At 35.7% G+C, this 13,380-nt stretch overlaps 1 protein-coding gene across 1 annotated transcript in view; it reads left to right on the top strand.

Moving 5' to 3' along the window:
- Positions 1–13,380, top strand: part of Ddx1 (ATP-dependent RNA helicase Ddx1) — a 336,696-nt gene that overhangs the window by 280,330 nt on the left and 42,986 nt on the right. The gene's annotated exons all lie outside the window — the stretch shown is intronic.

Here is a 13,380-nt window from a genome sequence, read left to right as displayed (position 1 = left end):
TTACAGATGAGTACTATAAGAGCTGTACTCTAATTCATCTGAAATTTGACCTTCTGTACAGGCCTCTGAATTATGCATTGCAGCCACTGTAAAACTTTTATATTTCCATACTTGAACATTTCTGGTTGAATATCATCTACTCCATCTGCTTTTCCATATTTCAGGTTTTTGGTGGCTTTTTCTATTTCAAGTAAAAGCACATGATATGTATTCCTGATTGCATGCCTGTTTTGTGTTTTCTATTAATGTGCTAAATAAGACCCAATGTATACAAGATTTTGAAACAATGAAGTTCAGATACTAAAGAAATTGTAAAAATAAACACTGTAATATTTCCTTATTTGTACTTTTATAATTATAAGTTTTTCTATTTTTATATCATTAACTTTAACTTTGCAGTTATTGTGTTTGCTCATCAGTTGTGTTGATTGATTTATCCAATCTACTACTACTATTCAGTCACACTATCAACTCTAGGCCGCTAGTTAATCTAATGATGAGTGTACAAAGTTTGAAAGACAAAGGGATTGCCGTTGGGTAGTGCCGATTCCTTTGTTTCGACTCTGGTGCTAATCCCTTTTCGAGTTTAGGAAAAATCTATATTTTTGTGCTGTGCCATCCTAAATTCTAGACAAGAGAATAACTCAGTATCAGATAATTAGCATCCAGAAATGTGCACTATTAATTAATTCTCGCTGAGTACTTAAATCATACAAAACTTATATTTCATTTGCAGTCATAGTGGCCCTTATGTCTTAACCTCCGCACTGGTTCTGGCTTTTATGAGTGGTGCAATAGGATTAAAATCAGGCAAGTTGTTAGATTGACAAAAAAAGACATTTATTTATCAAATCAGACATGGTACAGGTATCATTAATTTCTAGTTAAAAATCAAAACTATCCTTCAGATTGAATTCAATTATTTAAGTAATACAAATTCACCCTTAACATTACATTGCATGCCTCAAAATCTCAATTGAAACTAAATAAGAGTTCCAACTTGTAGCTTAGCATTCTAGTTGGAATCAACACTTCCTGAGGCTTAATGAATTATCAGACTAAATACACCACAAAGCATAAACAAATTCCTATACAACCCTCCTTTCTAGAACATACGGTTCTCCCTTTTTTTTCTTACTTTAGCCCTAAAGTCCTTTCCTTTAATGTAACTTGATTAACTAGAACGTTCCTTGCACGAACACGAATAATCCCTCTTAGAACTTAAGCCTAATAGAACAAAATTTTAACATTACCAGGGACTCCAGAAATACTTCGTCTTCTTCTTATTCATCTGTGGAATGCTTTCGTCTCGGTGATCATGCATCTGCGAGATTTTATCTGAAGGAATCAACTGGTGGGCTTGGACACGGTTTGCCTCCTTCGATGTAAGCCATTCTAGCCTGTCGCTATCGGATCAAGTGGTTCGGCATATCATGTCGGTCTGCGCTGTGTCTTCCACAAGGCCGAAGTCTGTACTCGCTGAACTGCTGCTTGACTGGTGGGCTGCCTCATTACATGTCCGCATGCTCCTGCAGCCTTCCTCGGGAATCCTGGAACTCAAATCCGTAGAACAAAGAAAAAGGAAAAAGTTCCGAGCTGGCACTGCCAAGCTCTATATATCCGAGGCGCGATGTTTTTCTTCCTACATCACATTCTTCTCCTTTTTTTGCTCTCGTCGCCTAACTTCTCCAGCAACCAGTGTGCTTCGCCGGAAACTTCTGCGCACATTTCAACTCTGGTGCACATGTTCGCCTCAGGTCTTCAATGCTTAATCCGATTACTTAGCTTGCATTATGACTCAGATAGTTACACATTAACACAAGGTTCACATATTTTTAACTTCTTGTAAATTTAACAATGACCAACAACAGTAAAATGGATAGAGAAAAATACTTGAATTATAAACAGTGTCGGTAATTTACATTCAGCTTTCTGTTCTCTGATGCATAATTATTAGCTCCGGGAATGTTGTTACTCATTAAATCTGAATGAAATAATTATGAAATAAATTCTCTTTCATTCAGAATTTAACAACACCAACTTGAAATTAGAAGAATTTCTATACAGAATTGTGGACAGATAAATATTTTTAAAAAGATATATGACAAACATTTAATGAAAAGGAAATAACTAAAGAAGAATTAGAAATCAGCCTGAAAGAAACAAGAAATGGAAAATCACCTGGAGAAGATAAGTTAGGTTCAGAATTATATAAATATGCAGGAATAAGGTTCAAAGACAGACACCTATTATTTTTAAATAAAATCTATTCAACAAGTAACCCACCAATAGAATGAAAAAAACCAATTGTGGTCCCTTTCTTTAAAAAAGGTAATAGAGATGACCCTAAAAATTATAGAGGTATAAGTATTCTAAATTCCTGTTACAAAATATATAGCAGAATTTTAAATAACAAACTAATAAAATATTCTGAAAACTTTATTTTAGAAGTACAGAACGGATTTAGAAAAGGACGATCATGTATAGACCCAACCTTTTGTCTAAAATTAATAATAGAGAAAAGAAGAGAATACAATTTAGAAACACATATTATATTTATTGACTTTGAAAAAGCATTTGACAAAGTTAAAAGCATTTTATTTAACATATTAAAAGAAAGACAAATACCAAATAATATTCTAAAAGCTATCATAAGTATATATGAAAATAATCAAATACAAATAAGATTAAATTATGAACTATCATGTACAGTGGGACAACCCAGTAGTTGTTCCCTTGTAGTTGGAACACCTTTTTTCTTGTCCCTTTCTTCAATCACCTTGCATAAAAGAGGACCTTATATCCTGCACAGAAAGAGCAATTGAATGCACAAGATACTGGAGGAACACCTGACCATATTTATTGTATATAACTTATGTATAGTTTCTTTCTTCATATTTTACTTATTATTTCCTGTATAATTCACCTACCAAATTTAAGCTGTTCTCATTTGTAATCTATCCTAATTTGTAAATGATGCTGTACCACTTGTGTTTGGATACGAAATAAATAAATGTACAAGAGAGATAAACCATGGAGTCTGACAAGGATGTCCCCCTTCAGCAACTTTTTTTAATATCTATCTAAATTAAATAATAATAAAATGGAATAAAAATTTCCATCAAGGTATTAAACTTTCTCCTACTGTGAACTTAAAAACTCCTTTTTGCTGATGACCAAATAATAATTACAAATTCTGAAGATAACTTACAGAAAGATATTTTAAATTTAAATGAAATAGCCAGAGATTATGGAATGATAATATCAACAGAAAAATCAAAAATGATGGCCTTTAAAGGACAAGATCCAGTAAGAACTAAAATAGTAATAGATAACAAGGTTTTAGAACATGTGAATTCATTTAACTACCTAGGATGCTGATAATTTGGAATTTAGCCAACCAAATTACATATGAAAAAGATATAAACCTAACTTAGTTCAAAAACAAACCAGACTAAAAGTATACAATACATTAGCCCTTCCAGTCCTATTGTATAGAAGTGAATTCTGGACAATAAAACAAAAAGACAAACAAAATTAATAACGGCTGAAATGAAGTTTATGAGAAAAACTGCAAAGTGTACTCTATTCAGTCATAAAAGAAATATGAAAGAATTAAACCAGCAATCAGTAATAGAAAAAATTTTAAAAATATAAACATAAATGGATGGAACATGTTGAAAGAATGAAAACAGAAAGATTACCAAAACTAGCCTTAATTTACAAACCATTAGGAAAAAGAAAACCAGGACGTCCTCTTAAGAGATTCAACGATGACTTCTAAGGACGGAACAGGCTACTCTAGGCCAAATCCTTGATAAGCATGATGACGATGATGATGATCACTGTGCTGTCACTGCTTGTTTCACTTAGCAATCTTTCAAAGTAATTACTCCATACATCAAGGATATCTTTATCTCCAGTTTTTGTGTCACTTTTATCATCTGTAGTTCCTTTTGTGGTATTCATTTCTAAGCTTTTTCTAGCTTCCAGAATGTTTTGCCACCTTCCTGATATATATTTTCCTAGGTTCTTACCAGTTTTACCATGACTTTTGTTTAGCTAGTTTTACACACTGCTTTGCTTTCTTACGTTTGTCCCTCTATTCTCTAAGAACACTTAGCTGACTTATTTGCCAGGAACTTTTGATATTCTTCTTTCTCCTTTTCCTTGACTGCTTTAACTTTCTGAGTCTACCATCAGTTCTGATTTGTCTAACCTTGCAGACAACTTCACCACATGCCTTTCTGGTTGAATTACTAAATGTTTTATTCAGGTTTGGCACTGAATTTTAAGGCATTCTGTCAATTTGTGATTTGTGTACTACAGAACTAAAAAATATATATATTCTGTTTCTTAGCTTAGTTTAATTTCTTTTAACTGTCTGTGGAAAATTCGTATTTACAAGTTATTTCATAAATCTATAGGCTGTATATATTTTTTTAAATGCTTGGAAATAAAATTTTTTTCCAGGAATAATTCACTTATCATTTGGTGCCACAAGTAAAAGCACATATGGAACCAGGACCAGCCACTTCCTCTAGACCTACCTGGAGTTTACCAGGTCCCTTGTAGTTGTAAACTGTCTTACTATGGCCAAACAGGACTGCTAATATCAGGATATGTGAACATAAGAATTATATCCGTTTCCGCCACTGAGGATCAGAATCAGTAATCCTTAAAAATCAGAATAAAGATCAGAATCCTTAAAAACTCCCCAAACCTCGATAAATTTGGATGCATGAGATGACCCCAAATATGGGAGGCTTGCATTCTTAGAACATCAGCCCAAACAGCCAAGATTAATACCCAATTTGGCCCACTAGGGTGCCACCTAGTGGGCACCCTAGTGGGACTGACTTCAGTTGTTTTCTTCAGCCATTTTTGCTCAGTGTTAGCGCCTGTGTGCACATTTCATTAATTTTTATGTTCCCTGATGATGGTAATGTAACATTACCGAAATATTGGAAGTATTAATTAAAGTTATTTAGTTATAAGCTTATCTACAAGAATAAGTATAATCCACAGAGATTCTTTCGCATGCAAGGCTCGTGAATACGGCAAGTTAAAACTGAAGATCGCTAGACAACTGAATCGATTAGCCTTTCTAAAACGCTGCCGGGATAATAATGTGATCCCTAATTGTGTAAAATTGAAGTACCGATTCACTTCTCCTAAAGCTCTCCGCATATATAGATGTACTAGCTTCGCTTTATTACGTAAGCAAATTACTGCTACTTACTTTCTCTTTGCCAATACTAATGAGGCTATTCATATGCTAGAAGAAGAGCTTACCGCTACGCTAAATGATGATCTTTGGACGATCCTCTCCGATGTCTCTAATTATTCAGCAAATAAGGAATTCCATAAAGTATGTTGTCAGCACATCAAAAAATTCGAAAGTTTGAAAAATGAACTCGGCTAGCAAACTTCAACTGCCTCTCAACAACAGTAATAAACCTGTCATCCCTAACCTTGAAGCCTGAAGCTATCAGCACTCTCTCCCTAGGCCACAACTTCGCTATAACACCGAAAAAAATCCCTTCTGAAGAAATAATGATTCAATTAGAACGTAATATCTGCAACCTCCCCAACCATATTGCCAACAATATGAGACTAGATGCAGCCAGTGTTCTCACTAAAGCTAAACCTCCAAAATGCAACCTTTCTAAAGAAGAATTCAAAGCTCTACAGGAATTAAAAAATAACAGTAAAATAATACTTACTAAAGCAGATAAGGGAAATGCCACTGTAGTTCAAAACCGACTACACAGGTAAGCTTTCCTCCTTGCTATTGATAGGTCTACTTACCTCCCTATAGAATATGATTCTACCAGCTCCCAAATCTCCATAGGCTCCTTAAGAAGGTTACTTCTTGGCCTGTGGAAATTACTAGTAAACTAAAACCTTTTAACTCTAGACCCCTCCCAGAATATATGGACTTCCAAAAATCCATAAACAGAATGTGTCATTACGTCCCATTGTGGATGGCATCAGTTCCCCCACATACAAACTAGCCAAAGTGCTCACACAATATACTGGCAACACACCTTCACACATTAAAAATCCAGCCCGCTTTAAAGCCAGTATAGAAAACCTCTCACTCCAACACACTGACATAATGGTCAGTTTTGATGTCTCCTCCTTTCACCAATGTTCCACTCAAAGATACTTTGGACCTCATCCAAGGCAAATTTCCTCCCGATATCTCAGCCTTATTTCAGTTCACCATGAACCAAGGTAAGCTTTCCTCCAAATAGAGGGGGACTGTCATGGGCTCTCCACTCTCCCCACCTCTGGCCAACTTCTTTATGGAGACCTTCAAAGAAAAAGCTTTAAACTCGACCCCACTTAAACCTATTGTTTGGCTACGCTATGTAGATGATGTGTTCGCTATTTGGCCGCATGGCCTAGACACGCTCAAAAACTTCCTTTCATACCTAAACAATCAACACCCCAGGATCCAGTTTACCTTAGAAAAAGAAAACAATAACAATCTCCCTTTCCTAGATACTCTGATTACACGCCAGCCTAATGGATCCCTGACTTTCTCTGTTTACAGAAAATCTACACATACAGGTAGATACATTAACCAGCGCCCCCCCCCCCATTCACACCATCCCCCCCTCCCAACAATTTGGGATTATAAAAACCCTATATAACAGGGCAAAATTAATCAGTTCAGATAACAATGCCCTTACTACTGAACTTATTCATATTCTTAACACCTTTGTAGCCAATGGATACAAACCCCCATAAAATCCATAAAATATTAAAACCAGTTAACCCCAACCCCTCTACACAACAAGGACTACTCTAAATCTGTCACTATTCCTTATATTTGTGGTACTTCTGAAAAGTTAACAAAAATCTTAAAAAAATATGACTTGACAACTTGTTACAAACCATATTGCCGGCCTGGTTGGCCGAGTGGTTAGTGTATCTGCTCTCTAGCCAAAAGGCTGCGGGTTCGAATCCCGCCTTGGGCATGGATATTTGTGATTGTCTGTGAAAATACTAGTGGTGGTGGTCGGCGGTAGATGGCATTAATGTAGATGTTGAACATAGTAGTAGTAGTTGGTGGATTTGAGTGGTGGAGATGGAAAGTTGTGGAGTAGGTGCCCTCCCTCGATGAGTCATTGGACTCCCTGGAGGTGCTATGTAATAATAATATCAAAAATTGGCATCTCTTATCCGCTTTCCCAAGGACCAGCCACTTCCTCTAGACCTACCTGGAGTTTACCAGGTCCCTTGTAGTTGTAAACTGTCTTACTATGGCCAGACAGGCAGGACTGCTAATATCAGGATATCTGAACATAAGAATTTTATCCGTTTCCACCGTTATAGCCACTCAAGACTTGTTGACCATGCCTTGGACACCTGCCATAAAATACGTTGGAAGAAAGCTTCCTTACTACACTGCAGCAAGTTTAAATATGAGAGATTATTCTTAGAATCAGTTGTCTCAGCCTTAAAAAAAAATCCCCAAACCTCAATAAATTTGGATGCATGAGACTATCCCAAATATGGGAGGCTTGCATTCTTAGAACATCAGCCCAAACAGCCAATTTGACCCACTAGGTGGTACCCTTTAGGACTCTAGGACTGACTTCAGTTGTTTTCTTCAGCCATTTTTGCTCAGTGTTAGTGCCTGCATGCACATTTCATTAATTTTTTTGTTCCCTGAAGATGGTAATGTAACATTACCGAAATATTGGAAGTATTAATTAAAGTTATTTAGTTAATATAATAATATACGTTGTTCTTTCCTTAAAATTAACAGTTATGCATCACCAACGTATAAGCTTATCTACAAGAACACATATGGAAAGCAATTAACTTTTTAGTTTTGGAATTGTTTTGATAAAGATCACTTAAAATGCTAAGTGACTGATTTTAATTAATCAAATATGCTGTTCTGAGTAAATTCATTTCCTTGCTGCTTTTATGTTATTGGGTATTTAATAATACAATAATATACTGTACACTATTACAATAAAATATGTCAGACATCTGTACATTAAAATTATTTCATTTAAGAATTAGTTTATTATTAATAATTCTCTCATGGACGATTGTTTAGCAGATTTATGTAATTTTACTTGATAGCTGAAGAATATAAATTAGTATTATGAAAAATTAAGGCAATATGTATTTTATTTGTATAAATATTCTAGAAATACATACTACCAAAAAGATGTCGTCCCTTTTTACGAATACGAAGTTGTTACACGAAACCTTTTTCTCGCTGCAGAATTTTATAATTACAATGAGAAATTAGTATTGTTTGATTTTAGAGAAATAAAACAGCTAATAAATATTTGAGATGCATTATTATGAATATTGTAATAGAATTTAATAACAGAATTGGAGGATTTCCATCACAACTAATTTAACTCATAACAGTGTTCTCATACTATCCTTGTTAACAGTAACACTTAGCTTAAAATTCACATAATAAGGGAAAGTGAAATATTATGGGCAGAATCAAACAGTGATCCCACATTACAAATCTGAAAGGCTGTTTTTTTGAAGTTAGCAGTAGCAATAAAGCAGTTTCCTAATTAATTTTACCAAGTATGGTTGCATTCATTGAACTCTATTTTTAACACTAGATGCTACCCACCAGGAGGGCTTCATTTTTTGTTTTTGTCCTTTATAATTTGAATAGTTTTGCAAATATTTGGTTGTAGGGTAGGGCAGAACCGGCCTTTCCTAAAAATGGTCATTTATTTTTACTCCAACAATTTTATGAAAATTCTTATGCTTACATATCATCTCAAAAATGTAGTAGTCTTAAAAAATTTACTTGTTTTTTGCTATTGTGCAGTATACAGTAGACTAACTATAGCAAATTTGTAGGAAATGCATGAATAGTTTGTTATAGTGAATTGCTTTTCACATAGCATTCTACCTATGGTTTTGGTTGGGACTTTTTTTATTATTGCTATAGTGAATGAGTGAGTTTGCTTTGGCGAGAGGCACCCATTAGGTTCATATGCTGCAGTATTTCCATTTGCTGTGAAAGGTCTTTATGAAGGAGATAAGAAGGATTGCAAGAACTATAAACCTATTAGTTTAATCTCTCATGCAAGCAAGATTTTATTGAAGATCATTCTAAATAGGATTGAGGCAGAGATGCCTGAGGAACAAGCAGGTTTTAGGAAAGGAAAGGGTACCAGAGATCAGATCCTTTACCTTAGACAGATCATTGAAAACTATAAAGGATTTATTTCCTATGGTAATATGCTTCATAGATTACTCTAAATCTTTTAACTGTGTTCAGCATGTGAAACTTTGGAAAGTCATAAAAGAATGGGTTTCCTAGACACAGTATCAGGCTAATAGCTAACTTGTCCAGGGAGCAAGAAACCACGGTAAGAACAGGTGTTGGATTAACTGATTGGCTTCAGGTTGGACAGGGTGTTAGGCAAGAATATCTACTTTCCCCTCACTTGTTTAGTATCTATTCTGAGGACATCATGTGTGTAGCATTGGAGGTGCTCAAGACAGGATAGGTGGTAGATTGATCTGTAATCTGAGGTATGCTGATGATATAGTACTCTTCTGTAATGACAAGGAAGAACTAGGACAAATTTTTTATATAGTTTAATGAGATCATTAAGAACAGAGGACTTCATCGAATCCTAGTAATACAAAGATTATGGTTCTCAAAGGAAATACAAACAGGGAAGCAAGTTCCTGAGAAACAAATATATCTTAATGGAAAAAGAATTGAGGAAGTCACCACTTTTGAGTACCTGGGATCCATTATTAATGTGAAGAATTGCTGTTCAGAAGACATCATAAGAATATTAGGAATAGCTAAAACAACAGTCAGAGACTTGTCTAAAATCTGGAAGGATGGATCTATCTCCACAGGAACAAAGTAGAGGATTTTGGATGTAGGTGTTTTTCCAACAGCATGTAATGGATATGAGTGAACCTAAGGAAGTCTGATAGGAAAAGGATAGCTGCTTTGGAAATGTGATGTTACCGAAGGCTGTTGAGGATATCATATACTGAAAGGAAGACAAATGGATGGGGTGCTAGAAAGAATCAGTAGAACTTTAAGGCTCCTTAATGATATCGACAGAAGAAAGTTGAAATACTTTGGATACATTGAAAGGATGGAAGGTAAAGTTCCTGGAAAAAGAGGAAGGAGTAGATTGTCAATGAGATGGATGGTGTGTCTGGAGTGACTGATCTTCAGAGATTTGAAGATTCCAGAAAGGCATACAACAGGACCACGTGGCGAGGACTGGTGTGGCACAAAATTCTTGTGGAATTTTGTTCCATATAGTAGGACAGCTTAAAACTGCATGGAACCTGGTAGGTTTAGGGACTGTGGCTAGTTTGTAATGCAGCTTATAAGAGATGATTTGCAAATGGCAATAAGGTTTTATCTTTCTAGAATTTTTGTCAGTTTTTCAGGTGAACCTTAGATCAGTCACACCAACATTCATACCATTTCCCCTTTCAACAGTATGGGATTATTAAAACCCTGTACAACAAGGCAAAATGGATTACCCAATAATAGTGCCCTCACCACTCAACTTGAACACATTCACAACACCTTTTTTAGCCTAAGGCCACATTCCCACCAAATTTACAAAGAATATTAGTACCCCCCCCCCCCAAACTCCTACTTCCCTTTCTTCCCTCCAGAACAGAGACCTACAGAATCTGTTACCATCCCATATTAGAGGCATATCTGAAAAACTAACAAATTCTAAAAATATATACCCTTTTCACTTTACAGACCATAATTAGCCTCCCTTATGTCCCCCCCCCCCCTAAAAAAAAAAAAAAACAGCCACAGTTCCTAGACCTACCAGGTAGTTGTTTCATGCAGTTGCAAGCTGTCCCATCTAGCCAAACTGGCAGGACAACCAACATCAGAATTGTGGAACACAAGGACTATATTCTGTTCCACCAGTACAGCCACTTGGTTTGCTGACCATATCCTATACCCAGACCACAAGATATGATGAAAGAAAGGCCACATTACTCCACAGGAGCAAATTTAAATTTGAAAGACTTCTTGGAATCTTCCTCATCCTTACCCAAACCTCACCAAATTTGGTTGTATGAAACAGTCTCAAATCCAGGAAGCACTTAAAATTCTAGTCTTGCTTATGGCAAGACAAATATATTAAGTTTTTCTAATTAATATATTGTGTATGCTATTACTTTAATTTTCCTCACTTAATCATAATGATACACAAAATATATCAAAATTATAAATTTAACCACCTCTGTAGCACAGTTGGAAGAACAGTGGAACTTGTACACTTTGATTGGAAAAGACATGTTTGATTCTTGTTGTGACGAGAGGATTCTTTATATAGCTTTGCAGTTGAAGGTAATGTCTGCCCACAGTTGCGAGAACCCCCTAGCTAGCACAGTGCCAAGAACAGTCAGTTCATGTTGAAGGGGGAGAAAGGAATAAGGGTTGTATGAATTCACCACCAACACGCAAAATCACATGCTTTATATGTAAAAATTTCCAAATGTTATACAAGCAAAATAGTTACCACTAAAAACTAGAATTTTCATAAAAACTCATTTTCTGGCATATAATAATAAACAATAAACACCCATCCCACGAAATGCAATTATTAACCTATTATCGGAATGGATTTGCCTTCTTCTGCCATGCGCAGAAGTGTTGAGGGGGTCTCGCATCTGTGGTTGGACTGTAAGTTGGCTGATCTCATATGGTGGTAGTAGGTTTTTCTCTCTCAGAAATGTGGGTTTTTCATCTCGTATACAGGCAAATTGACCATGAGAACACACAATTTAGAGACAAAAATGGCTGTTGGTGGTGCACAGCAGATGCCATTGATAGTAGTAGTGTCATTGTGTGTAATTGGAGAATTAAGTACTAGGGGACACAAGTAAGGTGCATGTGTGGCAGAACTGGAGCAGAGTACCTTTCTGCAGTGAGTCCTTGAAGGTGTCACATAATAATAAGCATTTATTGCATCATCTGTGAAGAAATTTCTCATATCCTGCTTTGCTGTATATGTTTGTGTATGGATATATTTTTTTAATAATTTGAGTATTTTGCACTTCAGTATCTCTTATTCTATCCGTTACTTTCCAAATATATAAATAAAGCATATCTTTATGTTTGTTTAAAACATATTGTGCTTGTTTAAAAGTATTTTTAATTAAATCAGTATAAGAATTGGTTCCCCTCTAACACTTCCTTTTTTTTTTTGGGTGGAGGGGAATCAAAATTGTAGGTTGTATCCAGATGGAAAGTAGGAACCACCAATTAGTTATACAGCCAGCTTCCTTTTATCTTGAAAGTTTTTTTTAGTTTATCCTTTATCCAAGTGTGTGCAAACAAAGTTTGCACCTGAAAGTATCTTCAGGACTGGGGTAAAGTGGTACAACACCAGGCAACTCCTTGCAAAGGTGGAGCAAGATACCAACACTCCTATCTCAGTATCTTTCATAATGCAGAACACATCTCCTTGCGGATATGTATAATGTTATGCATTAAGGGAAGGGCCACTACCCAGACTAGTTTCGACCTTTATTGAGGTCTCTTCAGTGGGAGCCAGGCCCAAGTGGAGATACCAGGTAGAGGCATTGGCAAGGTCATCTCCTCCTATAGGAGCTGCCAAACGGTGTGCCACCTTTTTATTAAATTACTCTGGATTTAGAGAAAGATGTTGAAAGTTTATTTTTCACTTGGTCAGACTATAATAAATTTAGTTTAATCCTTTATCCAAGTGTGTGCAAACAAAGTTTGTGCCTGAAAGTATCTTCAGTGGCCCTTCCCTTAATGCATAACATTATACATATCCGCAAGGAGATGTGTTTTGCATTATGAAAGATACTGAGATAGGAGTGTTGGTAGCTTGCTCCACCTTTGCAAGGAGTTGCCCGGTGTTGTACCACTTTACCCCAGTCCTGAAGATACTTTCAGGTGCAAACTTTGTTTGCACACACTTGGATAAAGGATTAAACTAAATTTATTATATTCCTTTTATCTTGACTTTGAATTCTTAAGCACTTGTTTGGCTCCTTCTGTTCCTGGGATGTGTGCTCCAGTTAAACCATGTCACAGTCATTGCTTTGTGACATGAAATATCATCCAGAAAAGTTAAAGGGCAATACAAAACTGTCACAATATGCGAACACAGTTTTTCAGAACATCAGTGTAGGGAACAGCAGTTGTGATTTCATGCACTACAACTGGTGGACTTAACTCATCCCATGAGAAACAAGCTGATACTATTACACAGTACTTCAGTGTTATACACAACACAAAAATGATAAATCAAGAGATAGGACTTCATTCTGGTCCAATTAAAATCTTTTATGTGATATGTAATCATATGTTTCATTTTCTATTTTTAAAAT

This window comes from Typopeltis vanoorti, chromosome 12, assembly GCF_054136105.1.
Source record: "Typopeltis vanoorti isolate ZY-2024b chromosome 12, IOZ_Tvanoo_1.0, whole genome shotgun sequence".
NCBI lineage: Eukaryota > Metazoa > Arthropoda > Arachnida > Uropygi > Thelyphonidae > Typopeltis > Typopeltis vanoorti.
The sequence above is the reverse complement of the archived record's forward strand: the minus strand, read 5'-3'. Positions and strand labels throughout refer to the sequence as shown.